Raw genomic sequence first — 24690 nt, 5'->3', positions numbered from 1 at the left:
TTGGATTCAACATTTCACTACCAGATCAACAAGAATAATTATCTGATAGTTTAAGATTATTTGATTGTGTTAATCAAATACCTTCTGGTTATTTGGTTTTATAAAAAATGGCCAAAAAAAATCAGTTCTGTTCTAGGCAATCATAATATTGATCTCTCCACTAAGTAAACATGACGCAGATTTGTGTAATTTTGCCCTTTAAAGTTCATGTAAAGGTATCAAATCTTTATCATCTGTATTATAAAATCCACATAGAAGCTGGGCGCAGTGGCTCACGCCTGTAATCCCAGCACTTTGGGAGGTCCAAGGTGGGTGGATCACGAGGTCAGGAGATCAAGACCATCCTGGCTAACATGGTGAAACCCCGTCTCTACTAAAAAAATCACAAAATTAGCGGGGCGTGGTGGCGGGCACCTGCAGTCCCAGCTACACGGGAGGCAGAGGCAGGAGAATGGCGTGAACCCGGGACGTGGAGCTTGCAGTGAGTCCGGGACTTGGAGCTTGCAGTGAACCCGGGACGTGATGGCAGAGATGCGCCACTGCACTCCAGCCTGGGAGACAGAACGAGACTCCATCTCAAAAAAATAAATAAATAAATCAAAATTAAAAAAAATCCACATAGAGTCTATAGGAGTTGGAGACCCTGCAGGACTATCTGTCATGGCAGCTGGGCTATTAAGTTTGAGCACCCCCGGTCTCTTGGAGGCAGCGGCGACGCAAAGGCTCCTGGCCAGCCACGTCCGTTGGGAATCCAGCTTCTCCAGGACTGTGGTCGCCCATCTGCTGTGGCATGAAAGCAGCCCCCCGAACTTACCATACACTGGCAGGAGGACCCAGATCCCGAGGACTAAAACTTCTATGAGAAGAACCCAGACTCCCATTGTTACGACAAGGACCCCGTTTTGGACATCTGGAACATGCGAGTTGTCTTCTTCTTTGGCGTCTCCATTGTTCTGGTCCTTGGCAGCACCTTTGTGGTCTATCTGCCTGATTACAGGATGCCAGAGTGGGCCCATCATGGAGCTGAGATGCTTGTGAAATACCAAGAGGCCAATGGCCTTCCCATCATGGAATGCAACTGCTTCCACCCCAGCAAAATCCAGCTGCCAGAGGATGAGAACTGACCAGTTGCTGAGTGGAGCTTAAGAAGTACCACCTTCCTCACCCCTTGCCTGCCATTCTGACCTAATTAAAGGGGCTGAAAGTCTGAAAAAAAAAATCCATACGAGTCAACGCATACCAATCTGATGTTTTTGAAATTTTGTACTTTGTTGTGTCTGTTTGATTTTGGGATTGATTTTGGAATGACTGTCCTACTATATCTTGTTCTTCCTTCTCCACTGATTCCATTTTAATTTCCTTTTCAATTTCCTTTTATAACATGTTCATAATTTATGTGACACACTGTGTCCCCTTGATTCTAGACTAGGGTCACCTGAAAACCACTAACCTATAACTGCAAAAAACAGTGTGCATATACTTAACATTACTGAACTGTACATTTAAAAATGGCTAAGATGGTCAATTTTACATGTTTCTTTTTTTAAACAATTCAAAATTTTACATATATATATATATATGCCTTCTCTAGGGATGGTACTTTTAAGGTTTTTTATATAAGGTGCAGAACACCTGAGCTTTACGGCAGAGCCACAATGTTTTTGGAATGAGAGTGGGAGGGAGTAGTTATTGACTGCATAATTTCACACAATTACCTTACTTAAACCCAAGGACATGCACAATAATTACATCACCTTCTGTCCATCATCTGATCGATTGCAAAACTCTAGTCTGTCAAGAAAGCCACTTAACCTAAATAACAAGTCAAAGAGCGAAACCTTGAATTTGAAATCATTTGGGAATTTTGAGTACATTTGGTGTCTAAGGAGGGAAAGATAGGTGAGGATAATTTTTCCTTTTCTTTCCCTTTTTTTTTTTTTTTAACAAAAACAAGTGTTTAGGTTTCTCATGTAGACCAACAGAAGTAACACATAAGATGGGGACAAATGGACTATAGGTAACTCCCAAAGATGCTCAAAGTGAGCAGAGGACAGAGATGGTTTCATGTCTAACGTTGCTACTGTGGCATCATCGGACATCGCGGCGACATCATCAGACATTTAATGTAGTAAGCATTTCTCCTTTGTAATATATGCAGAGCTCATCAAGATCCTGGTGACACCAGTCCCTTCTGGATAAGAATTTCCACGGGTCTAATCAGTGGTGAACACGCAGGGCAGTCCCTCCAGCCTGACATTCCCTCATGTAAGCCTAATTTAATTGTGGCCAATTCTTATCTGAGTCAGCTCTTCACCCACAGAAGAGAGAAACTCTGAACAGGTTTCACACATGCTGGCCTAGGGCTGTTTCAACTGACATCTTCCATAATTGAGGCAGCTATCTTTTCTCCTCCAGGTAATGTTTCCATATTCTACCAGGGAAAGAATGATAAGCTAGATATGAATGAAAGGCATTATTTGCAAGTGGGGTGTGCCCTCCTAACTCATGGGCAGAATCACTTCTTTATCGACAGCATTTTCTGGAATCCCACTACAGATGATTAAAATTAAAAATAAAGAAGAAAAACCCTAGGCAATAGATCAGCTTTTTTGTAGAAGGTATAAAATGGATCCTGATAAAAGTGGAACCTGTCAAAAGTCATAAGGCATAATTTCATTAAATTTTAATTTTGTTAAAATTAAAAATGCATTACTCTTACTTTTAAAGATCTACCAAATGGAATGATGTTACACTCCTTTTTTTATTGAGACAGAGTCTCAGTCTTTCACCCAGGCTGGAGTGCAATGGTGCAATCATGGATGGCTGCAGCCTTGACCCCCCAGGCTCAAGGGATCCTCCCACCTCTGCCTCCTGAGTAGCTGGGACCACAGGTGCAAGTCACCACACCTGGCTAATTTTCATGTTTTTAGTAGACACAGGGTTTTGCCATGTTGCCTAGGCTGATCTCAAACTCCTGGACTCAAGCAATCCACCTGCCTCGGCCTCTGAAAGTGCTGGGATTACAAGGTAAGCCACCGCACCTGGCCTCCCTCTTTAAGTCATTACTCTCCCTTCTTCATGATCTCGCTTTAAATGAGAAGACATGGCAAAATGCAAATACTTGAATACGGTCAAGTACATTGCTTACCAATTCAATTTTCACCCTCAATTTTCTCACCAACTGTAATCTATTTAAACTGAGGAGTAAATGCAAAAGTTTTCTCCCTTTTAGCTTTTATTGGGGGGAGGGAGAATCAAGGAAGAACCATGATTAAAGAGATGTTTTACGTAGAGTATAAATGCTTCGTAGCTCCTGTGTATGAGATATAACTGAGGAGAGTACCAAACATCCTGCCCTTCCTTCAAAAACACCTTGCTACTGTTTTCATGGAGGAAAAAAACATACTTTTAAGGTAAGACGTGTATTTATGAGGCAGAAGTAGAGAGAATGATAATTTGAACATAATTAGAGTTTATAAAAAAACATTCATGGTTTTTCTAGTTTTTGATCAAGGCTAGAATCTGGAGAATTTTGATTATGTTACGGGACTTAGAGCTTTAAATTCTCCACCAAATAAGGGGATTCTGAGAGAAAACACACTTGTATACAGAGAAGAGAAGAAGGCAAGGTGCAGAGAGACAGCTGGATGGACACTGATGACTTACTACACCTTCCTCTTGGTCCCAGGTCCCAGGGCCAGCTGCAGCGTTACTTGAATCCTTCACTCTCTTATACTAGAATTTCAATGATTCCAGGGTAAGTCAGAGAATTAAATTACTAATATGACTTAAGGAGAATCTGAAACACACAGGAATCACTATTATAATAAATATTTGTAACTTTACAAAGGATCAGACCAATGGTGCTGAAGCCCAAATACCATTAACACGATTCCACATGTGGAATCACAAAGGAGCTGAATGACCTAAGACAGCTGTTTGACCTCTTCATTCCTCCCCAGTCATTTGGGTGGGACTTATAAGTATCTGGCCTTCTGTTCTGCTGATTTTCAGCTTGGTTTCCAGTTTTTATACATAAAAATATGGTGCTTGGGTTCTTAGCACGACCTTGGAGCCATCAATTATCTAAAATTTCTACTTTTTAATGCTGAGATCACTTAAACCGCAATGTTAAGTACACTGGTCCTGCAACTCAATTTAATTCAGCCAACATTTATGAAATACCTAGCAGAGATCAACTTCAAGGAAATTAAGGGAGGGAAAATACTAATATAACATGGCAAATACTATAAAGCAAGGAAACAAAGGGCTATGAGGACACAAAGCGGGGACTAATTGCTGTGTAGGAGCAAGAAAATGGAGGAACTCTATGGAATAGAAGGCAATAAATAGTATCTTACTAAGTGCCTACCAAGTGCCAGATATTGTGATCATGTATGCCTTAAATACATTATTTTATTTTATTCTCACAATGAACTCGGTGGGTATCATTATCTCCATTTTACAGATGGTAAAACTGAGGTTTGAGGGTGCCCAAGGGAGAGAATACAGTCATGGGTTTTTAGTTTCTGTTTCTGATTGGGCCAGTAAAGCCCCTTCTTCAGCCCTCTTTTCTGCTTATCACTAGAGACAGAAACCAAAAACCATGTCTTCAAGCTGCTAAAAGCCTAAAACAAAACAAAACAGAACAACAACAACAACAACAACAAATTAAGGCACGTTGGACAAGCTTGGGTAATTAAGGTATTTGGCTTATGTTCCCATTCATATGTGGTAGAGCTATAATTCCAACTTAAGTGTATTTAATTCCAGTGCCTAGGCTCTTACCCACCATGTTATTATGCTCTCATCTGAGGTGGATCACAGAAGACAGAAACAATTCTAATGATTAACTGGAATCTTTTTGGCCCAAAATCCAGAGGGAGCAGAGGAAGTAAAAACACAGATGTGAGAAAGTGCAAGAACTGTCTGAGAAAGAATCAGTGACCCAGTTTAGTTCAACTGAAGGAAGCTCATACACAGGGTGAACAAAGCTTAAGCCCTAAATGTCAAAATGAAGACCATGAACTTTAATCTTGGGCACTTTAGGAGGCCCCTCCCTGCCTGATTTTCCTTTAATGATCAGGTTAGCACCATGATAGAAGAGCTGCTTCAGGAAAATGATGGCTCTTGTAGCTAACATGTGTGAGATATAATTGAGGGGAGTAGAAAGATAAGAAGCAGAAGGGTTTGACACAGAACCCCAAACTGAAAAAGAAAACATCATGGCCCTTTAGTCAAGTTAATTTATCCCAGCTTTAGTACTTTCTATATGTATTATTGTTTAATGTATTATTTTTCCACTTATAAATCCCCATGATTACATGCAAAAACAATTTTTTGTCAGCAAATTTTCTAAATGAGTGGGTCTCAAGAATATAGGCCAGAAAATTCCATTTAAAAATCAAGAAAATCTGAGTTCCAATTCAGTTTTTCATTTACTTTAGACTACATTGTGTTAGGACATTCACAGAGCCAAAGACAAGAAGGTTAGTACCTCAGTTCTGGAGTATCCAAGTCCATGATGAAGGAAAAGAAGTCAGGACATGGTTTTATAGTCACTTTGTAAGAAAGAAGGTCAGCTGCTTCCAAAACACCCATGACAGACACTTTAATAAGAAGGGGTTTACTGCTAAACTAACACTCCACACCTGCCCTGAGGGGCTATGTTTAGTGCTATTTTACCATTATCTGCATTTCATGTGCTTCTGCCACAAGCATTTATTTTGTTAAACAAACTATAATATATGACCTGCCTGAAGAGAAAATATTTATTCAGATCAGAAAAGGACTTTTAATACCTCAGAGAGGTTTTCATGAAACTCTCATTTAGGGGGGGAAAAAAAAAGAAGAAGAAGAAATAAAACAGACCTTATATGCACTGCATTTCATTATCTATTCAACCACAGATAATACTTAACTGTGCAACAGCAGTGCTAAATCATGTTAAATTATTCTTGATCTACCACATTTTAAAGATAGGCTGAAACTTATCTCAAACAACCCTTCTAATTATATATTTTATCTGACATGATAAAGTATTTCATTACAGGTTTTATTTTCTTAACATTTAAACAACTGTGTATAGCATTCAATAACATCTGAAAAGCTGTAAATGTATGTTTCTTTCTCTCTCTGTCCCTCTCTTCACACACACACACACACACCCTTTACTCCTGTCAATTTCCCTAACAAGAAATCCCTTCCTTTACTCCATTATCATAATTTGCAAACTAAAGTCAATGGGAACTCATTAAAATACTTCACATTATTCAATATTTGTTGTGTTTATCAGATATTTAAAGCCTTTCCTTCCAAAGTGCTAATATTCTAAAAAATAAAACAATTACACATTTTGAAAGGCATAATAGCAACATTTGAATGAATATTTACCCAAATAAATAATAATGAAGCAATAAAGTACTCCATTTATTTGCATATTTTTGTCCATCACCCAACACAATGCCCTTAGAGTTTATTAAAAACTCAAAATCTATGCAATACAGCTGAAGGAACTACACTCAGAACATGAAGAGCTGAGTTGTACTTGTTTGTCTTGGGACCCTGGGCAAAACACTTAAACTCTCTGACCTTGCTCCTCCTCCCCAACCTCACAGAGCTATTTATAAAATCATGTTCCTGAAAGCATCCTGAAATTTAATGGATAAACTATCTTTCATTGTACCGCTGAGGAAGCCAAGGACAAGACAATGAAAATGTCTTGCTCAGAGTTAAAAGGCAGAGGGCAACAGATAGCTCTGCTGGATTCTCCAACAGGCAGACAAATTGTTAGGACATGAATAAAGCAGAGAGGGGGATAGGGCAGCTTCCGTGGATTAATGCCAAATTCTGCAATCATAAAATCTAGAAACACACTCTTAATTTCAACATACATGGAGTTTTGTAATATTTCAAAGAGGTCTCAATTTTATTTTGACTTACATAGATGGGCACATCATCATCTTTCGACGTTTAGTGCATCTGAAGGTCTTAAATGGTCTCTAGGAAGGGAATGTTTTTCCTTCAGTTCTGTTTCCACTACATTTCAACTGTTTTTGTGTTTGTCTGTTAGCTTTCTTCTCATGCTAAGTGTTGCAACCTTCACTTTAAAAATGCCAAGTCATTTTAATGTTTGACTTTAAAAGCTTACCTGATTTCTAATGACTGTGAAAAACACATTCAAATAAAGCTGAAGCGTATTAAGTACAGGTCAAATCTTCCTCTAGTATCACCCAGTGTGCAAGCTTCATTCTTCCCCGACAGTTTCTTACTGCAGAAACTGTCAAGGTTTCTGACTCATTGATTGGTAAGGCAAGCTCCCAATGGCTTGGAAAAAGCTAACAAGCTAGAACTGGAGAGAGGGATTTTTGTTGCTTTTTTGTTTGTTTTTGGTTTTGGGAAATTTTTTGGCACTCAGCAACAGCTTCTCCTTTGCAACCTGTTCAGAACTCCTTGCATGAAGCTCCCAGGCTATCACAAAAGAGCTGGTGCTTGTGCAACCATTAAACTCTGTTTACTGTCTCAGACAAGAAACAAAGAAAGATAGGTGCCCAGCAACAGAAGCGTAGCAGGAAGAATTTAGGTTGGCCCCCAACTTTCAGATGCTGAGGTTAAAACAAGTTAGCTAACAGGGGCAGTTTTCTTTCAGCAACTCCTTGAACCCTCAGGACTCAGCAGGCTTGAGGTTTTAACAACTTTTATGGATGTATGAATGCGGAAAGGAGAATGACCAGTACCTCCTCAGGAACTGCCTGCCAAGATCTCCTTACTTTTGAGTTCTCCAAGGCTCAGTTTTTGGAAATGTGAGCTCTGGAGAAAATTCAGAAGTCACAGGCCTTTGTGGCAGGTAGGTGACAATGCGGACTCAAGGCACAAGTCTGAAAGCACAAATGCCTGCCTCTACCCAAAATGCCTTCATCTACCCAAAATGAGGAGTGGGGAGACTTTTTGATATCCAATCTGGAATTCCAGTATTTTAATTTGAGCAGGTGCCGAAGAAACACAGAAGCACTTTGAGATCCTAACAGAGACATTTATACCCCAACTCTGTGTATTGCAGTTAAATTTGGAGAACAGTTCAGTTCTCTGTGATGAGCAGCAAGTCTCTGCTTAGTGTTTTCTCCGTGCACGGCACCTTGTTAGCTGGACATGGGATAAACAGTGGCAATGTCATGTTTGCCCTAGAAAACTTGACTCACCACACCACCCTTTACCGTATGAAAAATGCAATTCAAATTTCTCTTCTCATGTCCTATTTCTTTAAAATGTATTTACAATGCCAATTACAAAGCCAAATGCTTCAAGGCACAATGAATCAAGGTAAAAATTTTACTCCTCTCAGAAAAACTTGACCTATATCAGAAAGAAATCCAAAAAAAGGTTGCCAATCATTTACAGCACTAATATGTTTTAAAATCTCTGCCATCTGTACAAGACTTTCCAAATTATTCAAGTAATTTTAAAATGTACTACCTAGCTTTGTCTTCACTGCAACTCCTCAAAGTAGGCATTATTCCTCATTTTTACAGATGGGGAAACTGAAGCTCAAAGAGGTTAAGACTTGGGCAAATCAAGCAGCTCATATGGTCCCAGAGCAAGGACTCAGCACAGGTTTCTGGTTCACAGTGGCCTCCATTACTACAGACACCAAACAAAATTACTTCAGCTATACTTCGAGAGAGAAGGCAATCATTAATACTGAAGAGGCTTGTTCCTCTTCAGTAGATTTTAGTTTAAGTTATAATTGGTTTAGTGAAAATTTAATCTTGGGAAATTTCTTTTGAGAACATTTTTGAGCATCCTTTGTGACATGTCAGGCATTTCTGTGCGGCTGCTCCCCTCTGACAGAGGCATAGCATGGCTCAGGGACTAGGCTAAGCCCAAGGTTCCCTCAATCATTTCCCCTCTGACCTTTGAGAGGACCACATCCTTCACATCCTGATATCCTTTTCTGTTCCCTTTCATGGATATAAAGTTTTTTCAGTCATCTCAAAATAGATGAAAAAGATCACAAGTGATTCTTTTCAGCTGCCTTGCAGACAATCATCCTCCTAACCTAAGAATCTAAGATCTGTTTGTTTGTTTTCTAAGCAAGACTTGCTTAGGATGAATTTCTTCTCCATGCATCTTTTCCTGACCTCATTACTTCTACAAGCAATCCTCCAAGCTAAGTATGTATGTGTGTTCCCTAAGTCAGTTTGACACTCATATTATTTGAATACATTTACCACTTATTCTGCTGCTTCCCATTCTGCATTGCCAACACGTGAATCTGCTTACTGGTGGGTTAAATGAAATGTAAATTCCAAAATCCAGCCTTCTTGTGGGGCTTTGCTGCACTCTGACAAACCCCCTTCATCTCAGGATGCTTCTTGTAAGGATCTTCTTGTTCATCAGGGCTGTTCTCCTGCACCATCTACTGAGGAACCGGTTCAAATGACTGATTCATTATCTCTCATGAACCATCACACTCTGGTGAATTGGGCCTGAAACACACCTTGATGAATTTAAAACAGGGGCATGCTCTACTTTACAGCTTCTAAGAGCTTGGGAAAAGTGCTGCAGGGGATGCCTGTGCCAGGTGGATAGTTTGGGTCACCAATTCCTCCCTGAATGGGTCACCAGATCGGAAAAACATCACCAGGAGTTTACTTGGTTTTCTCACTAAATTTTATATCTTATTTTCTCTCCTAAACTAATTGTTAACTCTTGGAACTTCACAGCAAAATTAGAAGTCTACCTGGAGTCACAGAAAAATCAGGAATTAATACACTAAAACAAATAAATAAACAAAAGCAAATAAACCTCTCTGAAAGTACAAGAAAAATATTTGATAATATTTCTATAATCCTGGCAGAGGAGAAGTCTTCCTTAGAGAAGCCATAAAGAAAAATATTAACAGATTTGGATACATATAAAATAAAACGCTCTGAGCAGAAAAACATACTGCAAACAAAATTAAAAGACAAACTAGGAAAAAGCCTTTTCAACATATATAACAAAGAGCTAAGGTCCCTAATAAATAAAGAGCTCTTATTAAATAAAAACTAAGTGGAACACAAATAGCTTAAAAAAAATTAGGACAAGGATAGGAACTACCCCTTCACAGTAGTGTGTCTTCACAAAGAGAAAAAAAAATTCTATAAAAAGATGTACATATTCCACATAACTAGGGGAATATAAACTTAATTTACAGCCTACTTGAGGCTGGGTACTTGATAAAGGAAAGAAGTTCATTTGGCTCAGTGTTCTGCAGGCTGTACAAGAAGCATGATGCTGGCATCTGTATCAGGTGAGGGCCTCAGGCTGCTTCTACTCACTATGGAAAGGGAAGGGGAGCCAGCGTGTGCAGAGATCACATGGCAGGAGAGGAAGCAAGAGAGCAAAAGGGGAGGTGCCAAGCTCTTTTTAACTGCCAGCTCCCCTAGAAAAAAACAGAGCAAGCCCTTACTCACCTCGAGGGAGGGCATTAATCTTTTCAAGAGTGATCTGCCCCCATGATCCAAAGGTTTCCTATTAAGCCTCACCTCCAACATTAGGATCAAATTTCAACATGAGGTTTGGAGTGGACCATAGCACCCCCACATGTAGTACCTAGCAAAAGAGGCATGCAGAAACTATAGCACCAATTTTTGTATGGTATTGAAAAAAAAAAAGGTCTGGATGAGTACACACTCAAAAATAACTCAAAAGAAGAGGGATTAGAATAGTGAAAGATTTTATATTTTATTTCATATTCTTCTTTATTGTTTGAAGGTTTTTAAGCAATTATTTACAATCTGATAATGTAAACAGTCTTTTAAAGCCTCAAAGTCGATGGTGGCCTAGTGCTTTACCCCACTGAACTGTCCTCACTGTCACGTCACCCCACTTCCCTCCCCAGGTGGACAAAGCTGAAGTCACAGTTTAGAATACCCCCACTTCTCTATGCCACACAATTCATCACCTCTGTCTTCACTGAATCCATTTTTTAAATATGGGGAAAGTCAAAAAGGTGGTAATAGATGTTTTATGGCTGCACACCTGGGGGCACGTAGATTTGAATTACATCTAACTTAGTGGTCAACTTCTAAAGTCATTATGTCCCCTATACACATGGCTTGTGTCTTGTGAGGTGGCACTTGTGAAGTGGTGGCTCTTACAGAAGCCAGAGCATTAGATGGAAAGACTTGAGTGCAAGTTCTTTCTCTGTTACTGTCTAGGCAGATAACCCTGAACAATTTCTGATTCACCCCTGACGTTCAGCTGTAAAACAAAATACCCAGAGGATATCACTACTTAGTTAATTTGCCTTGTACGATGATTACACAAAACTCAACGAACAACAAGAAGCCTTTTGTACAGAACAAAAGCATTTCAGTTATTCTTATCTCCTCTACATATTTCACCAACTGGGGATCCCTTTCAGGAGGACCAGATGTTAAAAATGCAAATATCCCTGAAGTATAGCATCATTTGTCATCCTAGCTTCTACTGCTTTAATCAAATAATCTGGCAACTAGTTAAGTATGGTTTTGTGTTCAGAGTGGAGGAGTTGACAGGAGGTAGGGAGTTGCATTTGGAAGCAGGAGGGCAAGAGTGGGTGAGGTATGGGAGTCAAAAGCACTCAATATCCAGGCAGAACTGAGAAGAAAAAGGAATGAGAAAGATATTCAAATCCTAAATGGACGAAGAGCAAGAACAAGATGGGAACTGGGGCCCAAGCAACTCCCAGAGCTGTCTGCAAGACTGAAAATCATAGCCTCCATGGGCACCACCCTATCTTCTTGTTGGAAAGAGAAAAAGAAAGGTAGACACAAGGACTCATGGAAATTTCTACCTCTTCTCTCTCCATCTTTCTGTAACTGTTTAGACCAAGAGCAATAATCCAAGAATTCCAAGATTACCTTGAAACCGCACTCCAAAGTGAGAATGCCATACTCATTTTACAAGTTAAAGAGGCCAGCTAGCCCCCTTGTTTTATTGGTGAGAACTCTCTTGGGTTAAGTGACTTCCTCAGAGTCACCGCCAAATGGCTACTTATTGGCAGACCCAGTGGTTGGGACCCGGAGCTTTCAGCTACTGAAAGGGTTACTGCTACTGACTCCCTGTTTTAAACATGTGTGGAGTCAATGATGTCTGAAAATCATTCAAGGACACAAGCAATGGGAGAGATACATTTAACACACTGTCTTATAATCCTGGAGAAAGCCACTGTCTTGACAAGTGATTAAAGAAAACAGATCTTTTAACTTCTTTTTACAAGAAAAGAACATGCAGACTAGTAAGTGTTTTTAAAATATTTTAAAGGCTGCCATATACTATATCTCTTGGCTTCTGAATTTTCTGAAATGCTCTGCCCCAAAATAAGAATCCATCAGAGCTTGAGCCCTCCAAGAAACTCCTCATTGTCCTAGTTTTGCAATCACAATATGACCTATTTCTGTCCATTCCCTGCTTCACTCTGCTTGAACTATAAAGAAACTTGAATTCTCTGATTCCATGGCTCTGACTCTTGGCTTTGCAAGTAGAAAAAAATAAAATAAAAGGGAATCTTCTATTCAGTCCAGGTGCCTTTTAATAGGAAGCCTACATAAGTCTTTTTCTTCCACCTTTTTCTTTTCAACACAGACAAAAAAGAAAGAAAAATTCAGTAACAAGTTGCATGATAAGCAAAAGTAACTCCATGTCTTTTAATAAATATTATTTAAAATGTACGTATACTGCATACAGAATATCTTAAAATTCTGATTATTCCTATTTCCCCTTGAAAAGTGACTGAGTGATGGAAAGGAAATTTCAAGTTGCCTCTCAAGTGCAATCGTAGGATAAAAAAGCAGTTACTTTGCACTGGGCCAGTGAATGCTGACTCCAGAAAGCTTCAGTCCCCAGAATTATTAAAGAATTATTATACTTTTACTCAGTAATCTAAATAACAATTGGGTCAATATAGGTCCCTATTTCTAAGTCTTGAGAGTAAATAGCCAATAGAAAATAAGCCTCCAGTTTCTGATGAAGCAGGGATAGAGTCTGGGTTCCTCCAGACTGTACAAGGAGAATACACTAGTGGGCTGCGCCTGGTCCCAGCAGAGTAGGTTAGGAGCAACAGGCTTTATGCTTATTTATTTGATGCCCTTTGGTGGAGAGCCAGCCATGGTCAAATAAGGTCCAACATCATCACATCTATCATATCTACCATCACCCATAACCATCCTGATGGAGGCAATGAAAGGAAGAGATGTTGTCCTAAAGGAAAGGCTGGGCTTTTCGGCAGGTAGATGGCTGGTTGAAATGCTTCCTTCTTTGTCTACTGCATCCAATAAGTAATACAGACATTAAGTGTGTTTCATTCACACGGAAGGAGATTAGAAGGATTAGAATCAACTGTTTCCCTGGTTTTTAATTCCTTTAATTCAGAAGACAGTGTGCATAAAACCTAGCCTGAAGTCTGCAGTATTGTACAGGATTGTTTTTGCCAACACAATATTCATTACCCTGGTATTGCTGAAATAACATCACATTTCTTTAGAGCGCAAATATGTCCAACCCCATGCCATTTCACTTAAGACAACTCTGTGAGGTAGGTTTAATTAGCCACTTTTCACATTTCAGCAGATGGGTAAACTGAGGCTTCAAAGAAAAACTACTTGCTCAGAATCACATAGCTAGTATATGATGGAGCCTCCATGGCTCTGGAGTTCAGTACTGGTTGTCCGCAATATTATGTTGCCTACTCAAGAACTACTGTGTGTTTTAAACTTTCTCGCCAACATGGATATGGCTTGAGAGCAAGATCATAAGCTAAAAGGGCTTAATAATGCATAAAAGAAATGTATACGTCCCCCCAAATAAAGAATGGCCCGGCCAGGTACGGTGACTCATGCCCGTAATCCCAGCACTTTGGGAGGCTAAGGCGGGCAGATCACGAGGTCAAGAAATCGAGACCATCCTGGCCAATATGGTGAAACCCTGTCTCTACTAAAAATACAAAAATTCACTGGGCATTGTGGTGCATGCCTGTAGTCCCAGCTACTTAGGAGGCTGAGGCAGGAGAATCACTTGAACTCGGGAGGCAGAGGTTGAAGTGAGCCGAGATCACACCACTGCACTCCAGCCTGGCGACAGAGCGAGACTCCATCTCAGAAAAAGAAGAATGGCCCTTAATCTATGTCACTCAAGCTGCTGCAGACATGCCAAAGTCCTGCATTCCAAAAGCACAGGCGCAATTTTAGCCACATGTCAAATGAGGGCTAAAGTGAGGAGTTGCCTGACAGCATGAGAAAACATCTACCTGCAATTAAAACACAGTTTTAAAATGGAGTTTAAAAAAAATGAAGAGGAAGAAGACTAAGGTAAAGACAAACAACAACAACAAAAAACTGTTATTGTGTACACCTAGGGAGTCACTGATAATAGGGCCAAGGTTTCTAACTTAATAGCAACTATCAACCTAAGGGCTTTCTACACTTTCTCAGCAAAAATTTCTTTCATGTAGCTCTAGCCAAAGGGAGCAGAATATATTCACTGTTTGTGCTGTAAGGAACCAGAGAAGTGGTGTCTTCAGGTCCCCACCAACTGTTTGGAGCTGTCAAGGCTGGCAGGCAAATCAGAAAGGATCAAGTCAAGCTTGTCATAATTGTACCTTAATGACTTCACATGCTGTATGAGTCTCACCTGCTCCACATGTCAAACAACAATCCCCAGAGAATGTTCAGATTCCAGAGATATCTCCCCAAAGACTTGACATAATTTAACTAGCATGTTTGAAACGGTTTTTAAATGCAATCAGATTAAAGGTTCTGGTCTTAGAATATCTCTGCTAGAATCCATCCTCAAATTCCTGGTGTCAGTCTTCAGTGAAGTCCTCTGGTGAATATACAGAGTTCCAATTTGCAGAAACTTCAGCAGTAATTGATCTTTTCATCATTGTATCTTTAATGATAATAGCCATGAAATAGATTTGATACCACCATTCATGGACAGGCATATCTCATGTTAATTGCACTTCACTTTATTGTACTCTGCAGATTATGTATTTTTTCTAAATTGAAGATCTGCAGCAACCCTGCTTTGAGCAAGTCTATAGGCGCCATTTTTCCAACAGCATATTCTCACTTCATGTCTTTATGTCACATTTCAGTAATACGATATTTCAAACTTTTTCATATTATATCTGTTAGGATGGTCTGTGATCAGTGATCTCTGTTACTACTGTAATTGTCTTGGGGTCCCATGAACCACACCCATATAAGAATGCGAACTTAATTGATAAGTACTGTGTTCTAACTGCTCTACCAGTAAGCCATTCTCATCCCTCTCCCTCTCCTCAGGCTTCCCTATTCCCTGACACATGGCAATATTGAAATTCAGCCAATTAATAACCCTACAATGTCCTCTAAGTGTTCAAGTGAAAGGAAGAGTCACACATCTCTCATTTTAAATCAAAAGCTAGAAACAATTAAGCTTAGCGAGGAAGGCATGTCAAAAGCCAAGACCTGTTGAAAGCTAGGCCTCTTGCATCAGTTAGCCAAGTTGTGAGTGAAAAGAAAAAGTTCTTGCAGGAAATTATAAGTGCTACTCTGGTGAACACATGAATGATAAGAAAACAAAACAGCCTTATTGCTGATATGGAAAAGGTTTTAGTGGTCTGAACAGAAGACCAAACCAGCCACAACAGTCCCTTAAGCCAAAGTCTAATCCAGAGCAAGGCCGTAACTTTGTTCAATTCTATGAAGGCTGAGAGGGTTCAGGAAGCTGCACAAGAAAATATGAAGCTAGCAGAAGTTGATTCATGAGGTTTAGGAAAAGAAGCCATCTCTATAACATAACAGTGCAAGATGAAGCAGCAAGTGCTGAAGTAACTGATTTAAAAAATCAGTTTCATCTGTAGACAAAACAGCCTTCTATTGAAAGAAGACGCTTTCATAACTAGAAAAAAGTCAATGCCAGACTTCAAAGCTTCAAAAGACAGGCGAACTCTCGTTAGGGGCTGTTGCAGCTGGTGACTTTAAGCTGAAGGCACTGATCATTCATCATTCTGAAAATCTAGGGCCCTTAAGAATTATGGTAAATCTACTCTGCTTGTGCACTGTCGATAGAACAAAGCCTGGGTGACAGCACATCTGTTTATAGCAGAGTTTACTGAATATTTTAAGCTCATTGTTGAGACCTACTGCTCAGAAAAAAAGAAAGAAAGAAAGAAAAAAAGATTCCCTTGAAAGTATTAACTGTGCCAGGTGAGGTGGCTTTTGCCTATAATCCCAGTACTTTGGGAGGTCAACATGGGGGGATCACTTGAACTTAGGAGTTTGAGATCAGCCTGGGCAACATAGAAAGATCCTGTTTCTACAAAAATAAAAATTAAAAATTTAGCCAGGCATGGTGACATGCACTTGTTGTCCCAGCTACCTGGGAGTCTGTGGTGGGAGGACTGCTTGAGCCTGGGAGGCAGAGGCTGCAGTGAGTCATGATCATACCATTGCACTCCAGCCTGGATGACAGAGCAAGACCCTGTTTCAAATACACACACACACACACACACACACACACACACACACACATACATGTACACGTGTATATATTACTGCACATTAACAATGTACCTGGTCACTCAAGAGCTCTGATGGACATATACAAGGAGATTAATGAGTCTTCTGCCTGCTAACACAACTTCCACTATGCAGCCCATGGATCAAGCAGTAATTGAAACCTTCAAGTCTTACTATTTAAGAAATTCCTTTCAAATGGCTATAGTTGCCATATATAGGAATTCCTCCGATGAATCTGGGCAAAGTAAATTGAAACTTTTTTGGAAAACAAAATCATCATTCTAGAGGTCATTAACATGATTTGTAATCCTTGGGAGGAGGTCAAAATATCAACATTAACAGGAGTTTGGAAAAAGTTAATTGTAAACCTCATGCGTGATTTTAAGGGGCTCAAGACTTGAGAGGAGGAAGTCACTGCAGATGTGGTGGGAATAGCAAGAGAACTAGAATCACAAGTGGAACCTGAAGATGTGACTGAGTTGCTGCAATCTCATGATAAAACTTGAACAGATGAGAAGTTGTTTCTTCAGTATGACCAAATAAAGTGATTTCTTCAGATATAATCTATTCCTGGTGAAGAGACTGTGAACTTTGTTGAGACGAGAACCAATTACTTAGGAGTATTCCATAAACTTCGTTAATAAAGCAGCAGCAGAGTTTGAAAGGACTGACTCCAATTTGGAAAGTTCTGCTGTAGGTAAAATGCTATCAAACAGCATCGCACGCTACAGAGGAATCTTCCGTGAAAGGAAGAGTCAATGAGGAAAATTTCATTGCCGTCCTTTTTTAGGAAACTGCCTCAGCCACCCCAACCTTCAGAAAACATCACTCTGATTAGTCAGCAGCAGCCATCAGCATCGAGGCAAGACCCTCCACCGGCAGAAACATGGTGACTCACTGAAGGCTCAGATGACCCTTAGCATTTTTTTAGCAATAAAGTATTTTTTAATTAAGGTATGTACATTTGTTAAGGCATAATGCTATTGTATTCTTAATAGGTTACAGTGTAAACCTTACTTTAATATGTACTGGGAAACCAAAAAATTTGCATGATTTGCTTTATTTCTATTTTCACTTCATTATGATAGTCTGGACCTGAACCCACACTATCTCCAAGGTAGGGCTGTATTGGTATGGTACTTCATTATCTTGCATTTATGTTTTCTTCCCGGACCTTAAGACAAGGCCTACATCCAACCAGAGTCTGATTTTCAGCAATCAAGGTCTTCAATGATGACTATACACAAATTTTCAAAGCCCTTTCATACACCTATAATCTCAATGTTCATGGCATTGAGCCTCAGCCACATTCACTTGAGCAATCACCCTGATCTGGTTTATACTCTCTTGAAACAAAGAAAGTGAGCAGAGACTCAAATAGGAGTTTACGAAAAACAGTTTACCACAGAGAATATTCCAAAGGAAAAGCAGGTTGCATTTAGATTTAATCTGACACTAATAGCTGTGTCTGGGGTTACCATTAGAGGTTATTATCTCCACTCAAGATACAGCTGCTCCCCCCTAGGTCTACACAAAACCACAAAGTCAGGATTTAACTGCCCAAGCCCAGCTCTGTAGCTTGCTCTGAAATGCTGCATAACAGTGTTTATGAAGAGAAAGGCAAACCTCTTTGAAGGTTTTTCCAATTTTTTTTTTCTTTTCTTCTCAGGAAAGTGGTCTGTTTTCAGGATCAGTAAATTTTTTTGTCTAAATAGATCATCTTAATTATGCCACTGTAACCCCTCTCAGAATAAATTAATAATCTAGAGTACAGACCTAAAAACAACCAAGAATTCTTCTTATAAACAAGATCCTTCACTCTCTTCTCTCTTTAAAGAGTTATCTTATTTCATGCCAACACCTTATCAAATTTACCCTAATTATACAATTTTCTATCTCTAGGAATTTGAGTTTTATATATCTAACAACTTTAAGCATTATTCTCCAGGAAAGTGAGAGAACAAAGAAAAGTTTACTATAAATTACATTCAAACTATGAGGGAATATTAACTGAAAAAAGGAGGAAAATGGTCTAAGGACAATATAAATAAAGTGCCACTTTCTTTTTTTTTTTTTTTTCAGACGGAGTTTCGCTCCATGGCCCAGGCTGGAGTGCAATGGCACAATCTCAGCTTACTGCAACTTCTGCCTCCCGGGTTCAAGTGATTCTCCTGCCTCAGCCTCCCAAGTAGCTGGGATTGCAGGTATGTGCCACCATGCCCAGCTAATTTTTTTTGTATTTAGTAGAGATGGGGTTTCACATGTTGGTCAGGTTGGTCTCAAACTCCTGACCTCAGGTGATCCACCCACCTTGCCCTCCCAAAGTGCTCAGATTACAGGTGTGAGCTACTGCACCCAGCCATAAGCACTACTTTAAAAATAATAAATAACCACCAGTGTGGGTTCAAAAAAATGAATTAGATCCTTAGTGCTATCTTAACCACCACACACAAAATATACATCAACTCAGAGTAAAGTCCCAAACTAGTGAACTTGTTAACTATCAGTTTTTTTTTCTTTAGACCTTCAGTAAAAGAATGCATGGGCCAGCATTTCCCAACTGTTAGTTCCATAAATGTCAATATGCATTTCTTGGATAAAAGATGTTCTACTGTTATGCAAATCAGGGAGGGCTCCTTCCTGCATGTCAATGGTACCTGGGACCAGTGCTGAAATAAACTGACTCTGCCTAAAAGTAACTAAGACTACCTAAAAGTAATCTCCCAAATGTGTTTTGTTAGGTTAGTGCAAAAGTAATTGCAGTTTTTGCCATTACTCTTGGTAAAAACCGCAATTACTTTTGCACCAACCTAATAAATGAAAATCCCCAGTTCTCACCTGCCAGAGTTTTGATTCAGTGAGTCTCTGGAGCCCAGCACTTTGTGATTATGATGCTAAATTTGGGAACTACTGCAATAACCCATCCTGGAGTGTCACAACGCACACTAGCAAATTAAAGTTTTGGGAAAAGCATGCATAAGAAAAACCTGCTTACTTCCTTTACCCAGTGTTTGACAAACTCATTTGACCATAAAAACTCCTTCTGTCTTCCTCATCCCTACTCCTCTCCCATAACTATTCACCTGTTTTCACTGAATACAGTTTGAAAAACACCAGTATAAGCATTCTCAGAATATCATTTTTATATTTACTTGATTAGAAATGGCAAGAGCATTGCCTGTATTTATACCAGGCATTTCATATTCATAGCTCAGTTTTCCTTATCTCCTAAACATGCATCTACAAAACTATATAAGAAAAAATTACTTTTAGAAGCAGATTCCCATAATACTTCAAATCCTCAACGTTACATGCTCCTTAAGGGTAGGAACTAAGTCTCACCCATTTTTCAATCAGCAACACTTTGCACAGGACATAAAATGCATCACTGTTGTTGGAGCTGATGAAAGGAAGATTCACACTATTAAAGTTACTGAACACACAGAGATTAAAGTAGTTTATAACGACTTTTTAAAACATGAGTTGAAGAAAAAATGGTTTATTGTTGCCTTAAATCTTGGGCAACCAAAAAATGTTTGAATTCTACCACTTTGTATTTTTCCCATCATTCAGTGTTACCTGTTGAACACATATTGTCCACTGCTTGCCACTTTGACTCATTCAAGAGTATCCACCAATTATATCCCAGTCAACTTGAGCAATGAAAGAAAACCACACGCAAACGTAGGGGAAGACTTTTGTGATATTTTACCTCTTAATTGTGAAACACACTGATTACTCTAGGGGAAAAGACTCTTGCTTGCCATTTTATGGCTCAGTGCCTTTCATAGAGATGTCCAGTAATCACTTGGCCTATTTTGTTGTTGTTGTTTAGATTGTGTATGAGTGCATGCATATAAGCAAATGATCAAAGCTCTCCCACAAGAAGGTTCCATGAGGGGAGGATGTTTGTTGTGTTCATTGCACATAGAATAGGCCCCATAAATAGTTGAGAATAAATGAATGTGTGAATTCCACATTCAGCACATGGACTCTCTACTGCACTCAGCACATGCAGTTGCAGAATCCAGCATTCGTGTCACAGGGTCTGCCTGTACTATCTACCAAAACAACCTCCGTGGCCAGTGTCTCAAAGCAAGATTTTGCCTACCAGTTCTCCCAGTATCTTCCCCAAGCATTAAACTTCAACTTTTTAACGTCTGTGTTAATTCAGGAAAGACCTGTGGATTGGTCAGTAGTATTGAATATATTTAAGAAAAACAATGCTTTTACTCTTATGGGTATTTCAACTCCAAAAAACTATGATTCGTGTCTCCTCTGAGCAAAAATATTTATTTCCATAAGCTGGAGTTTTTCTTCAAGGAGTTGATCTCCTAGGAGTGTAGGGAGCAAAAGGGAAATAAGTAATTAGGGCTAAATAGTCTGAAAAGGAGGAGGATGCTGGTGCTCAAACCATACATACTTTACAGTACAAACCTCACTGAATTAGAACTCTCCCTATTACCTCTCCCTTCTGAGTATCATTTATTTTCAAAACATACTACCATTGCTAACTCCCAGGACTGTATGAGCTATAAAAATGAGAGAATGCTTTGAAATGACTATGTGAAAAAAGAAATTGGAGGCACAAAAGGCCCTATCTTCTTTTTTCGGGTTCTTTTCCCATAGAAAAGGAAAATCACAACTTTTCCTCTTCTCCAAAGAGCGTGAAGCTGATTGCTTCCTGCTTCACCACTAGGTCACTATGGGATGGGATATCAAGGCTGCTACATCACCTGTCTATTTATCCGTCTACTCCTTTCTAGAAATCCACGCTATGATATGATGTCTCCTCTACACCATGGAGTTGGAGTCTGCAAAGTACTTTACAAAATACTTTATGAAGTACTTTACAAAATGTTTTCAGAGTAAAGACATATAATTTCAGAGTAAAGACATATGATTTCTGCTAAAGAAAAAAGCAACCTAGAAGTGTCAGAAGATTGAGAATAACTCCCTCCTGTCACTGTGGGCAAAGTTCCATCACAACTGGGGACTTCTGTACTGAATAAATGCAAATAAAAAAATAAGGACTATTAGAATCAAGGCCCTATATCTGAAAGCTTGATAGGGCTGAGGCCACTTTGGGGAAAACTGCTCAAGACCAGCCAGTTCAGAATAATGATTACACCAGTGCCCCCTCTTCTGAACCTGGCCAGAACTCTTCCTTCCCCTGTGTCTCCTATATATCATGTAACTCTAGGAGTTTAAAGGTAGAAAACACCTTTGAAAAAGTGTGAGTGCTATAAAAGCACCAGGCATCACTATTTAGTCTCCAGCATACACTTACTGACAACCAAGAAAAAGCCATATATACCTGCAATAGACTTTACTCCAACCCAGGAAAGAGAACTTGATATTCAGCAATACCTTAGAGCATGGCTTTATTTATTTTTTGCACAGCCAGTTCTATACATTTCCAAAGAACGATCTTTTCTCCCTACCAAACCAACCCTGCCTCCTTCTGCAAGGCTACCCTGGCCAGCACTTTAGACAACCCCCCTTTCTGATGCTAATGAAATGGAAACAACCAAATCTTTTGGTTTTCAAGCAAAATTACCAATCTGCAATCACTCAGCTGTAGTAGGTAAAACTGAAAGAACTTCCACTGGAGCAAAAAAATCTAAATACTCCTTAGAACAAAAGAATATGATTAAAAGAGGGAAAGAGTTTACATGGAATCTCCCTGTCCACATGTTTGCAGGGAGAGGAGAGAAATATTTTAATCATCCATGTCCTGGTTTTCTTCAGTCACTCAGTCAGTCAGTCAGTCATTCTTTCCTTTATTTTTAATTCTGACGGCTGCACTCAAAATAATTCTTGCCTGTAGCCTTAAGTAACCAGGACACTCAAAATTTTGGCCATATTGCAGTGAGTCTAATGACATGTCAAGATTCAGAATCATCAGTCCTGAAGTCCCCAAATCCTCATCGGCCACCGCCTTGATGGCACAGCCAATACGTTCCATGACTGGTTATTCCTTTTTTTTTTTTTTTTTTTTAAATTCTTATTATACTTTAAGTTCTAGGGTACATGTGCATAACATGCAGGTTTGTTACATATGTATACTTGTGCCATGTTGGTGTGCTGGTTATTACTTCTTTGTTGAAATGAAACCATGGGTCTCCGTTTTCCCAAAAAGGCTGGCTTCAAAGTCGAGAAAGATTGGAATGTGGAAAATCATTGACTGAAAGCTACAAAGTGGCTATTAAGTAGTTTACTCAGCTCAATACCCAGGGGCTAAAGGTCTCACAGACTTTCCCTAAACCAGACCTAGAATCAAAATAGAGTTGACTGAAATAGAATGATTCCAAAGTGTGATTTAATCATACTTTTTTCCTCAACACAAAGAAAAGGTGGGCATCATGCAATTCCAGCAGCAATTTATTTTTGTATGCATTTTTAAGCTTAATTTTGCTGATATATTAGAAAATAGATAGACAATTTGGCTGTATAATTTGCCAGGACTAACTGAAGCAGTCAATTGTGGGATACTCAAGAGGTAATCCATCTCCAATTCAACTTGTTAAGCATGGATAGCTGGGGGTATATATTTTTGGCATGCCATTAGGAGAACCATTGTCAACAGAAAAACAGACATTTAGATTAGTTTTTTTTAATCAAAGCAACTGTTAAATATGCATTTTGTATATATTTCTTCGACAACCAACAGTTATACTCCTGCCAACAAGCACGTTATCTTAGGGCACAGATTGTGTCTGAGTACTGAAATCTCACTCCTTTGCAGTGAAAGGAAACCTTCTGTATTTACTGCACTCCAAGTGGAGTGTCTTCTTTATACTTCCTAAGTAAGCTGGTCCCCCTACTCCTCTTTTTATCCCTAGTTCTGCTTTGCTCAAGGCATGTCAGAGAGCTGTAGACTCCACAGAGGACCTGGGTGATATTTGAGCCTAGTATTTTCTATTCACTTTTTACTTTTGAATCCTTTTTTTCACCAAAACATATAATCACTGGAAATCCCTTAGGAAATCTTTTAATGATTTAATCATTTTTGCATGGTATATAAGAGATTTAAAATAAAGCATTTCACTTGAGATCAATGCATTATTAAAGATTTTATCAGAAAGTTCATTTAATACAATTTTAATAATATTCATTATGTATGAAGACAAATTTCAACCTTTCCCCTTTGAATAAGTAATATATGCTGTTTAATTTACTTTAAATTTATTTTACTTAAAAATTATGATTGGAGCAGGCATGGTGGCTCACATCTATAATCCCAGCACTTTGGGAGGCCGAGGTGGGTGGATCACTTGAGACTGGAAGTTTGACACCAGCCTGGGCAACATGGAGAAACCCTGTCTCTACAAAAAACTAAATTTAGCTAGGTGTGGTGATGTATGACTGTAGTCTAAGCTACTCGGGAGGCCGAGGCGGGAGGATCGCTTAAGCCTAAAAGGCAATGGTTGCAATGAGCTGAGATTGTGCCACTGCGCTCCAGCCTGGGCAACAGAGTCAGTGTCTCTCTCTCTCTCTCTCTGTAGATAGATAGATAGATAGATAGATAGATAGATAGAGATATGATTGTCTTCAAATAAATTTTAAAAATATAAAATAACACTATATCAGGTCTTATTTTAGGTCTAACATATATTAAAATACACATTGAGGTTTAACTAACCAATATTGTGTCAACAGTAAACTTTGTGACCTTATAGTGGAATGTTTGCATCATGTCCTCAAAAAACTTCACTTTTTTTTGTAATTTGCATGGTTTCAGGCTTTGATTTGCAAGTATTTCTCAACAAATAACCATAGAGTGAGTATGAATAATTTTTAATCTCAGTAAATAAAGAGCCGAATTGGACCTAGTAGGCACTGTTTTTTTACATTTTTAACACCTGATATGCTATAGAAGGACCCTGATCATGTCAGCTTGAAGATCTGCTTAGGAAAATCTCAAGGTTATTCACAGGACTATCATTTTCATCCTCCTTGCCAACTTGTTTGTGTATTTCAGTATCAATGTTTCTTATGTTTCTTCTCTTCAACCAGAAGCCCATGAAAGTTGTAATTAAACTACTGTATGTATATTTAGGAGTAAAATAGGCTTGAGCTGACATACGAAGGTACCATGCCACGTACCCAAGGCACCATACTACATACCCAAGCAGCTGAGTTCAAAGCATGGTCATGTGAG

At 39.2% G+C, this 24690-nt stretch overlaps 1 protein-coding gene and 1 pseudogene across 1 annotated transcript in view; one reads left to right on the top strand and one right to left on the bottom strand.

The window, feature by feature from the left end:
* The window catches only part of FAT3 (FAT atypical cadherin 3), a 687549-nt gene that overhangs the window by 565485 nt on the left and 97374 nt on the right, over positions 1-24690 (bottom strand). The gene's annotated exons all lie outside the window — the stretch shown is intronic.
* On the top strand, positions 661-1360 carry LOC126936300 (NADH dehydrogenase [ubiquinone] 1 beta subcomplex subunit 11, mitochondrial-like; annotated as a pseudogene).

Source organism: Macaca thibetana, chromosome 14 (assembly GCF_024542745.1).
Source record: "Macaca thibetana thibetana isolate TM-01 chromosome 14, ASM2454274v1, whole genome shotgun sequence".
NCBI lineage: Eukaryota > Metazoa > Chordata > Mammalia > Primates > Cercopithecidae > Macaca > Macaca thibetana.
Note: the sequence above shows the minus strand (reverse complement) of the source record. Positions and strands in the feature narration are given on the sequence as shown.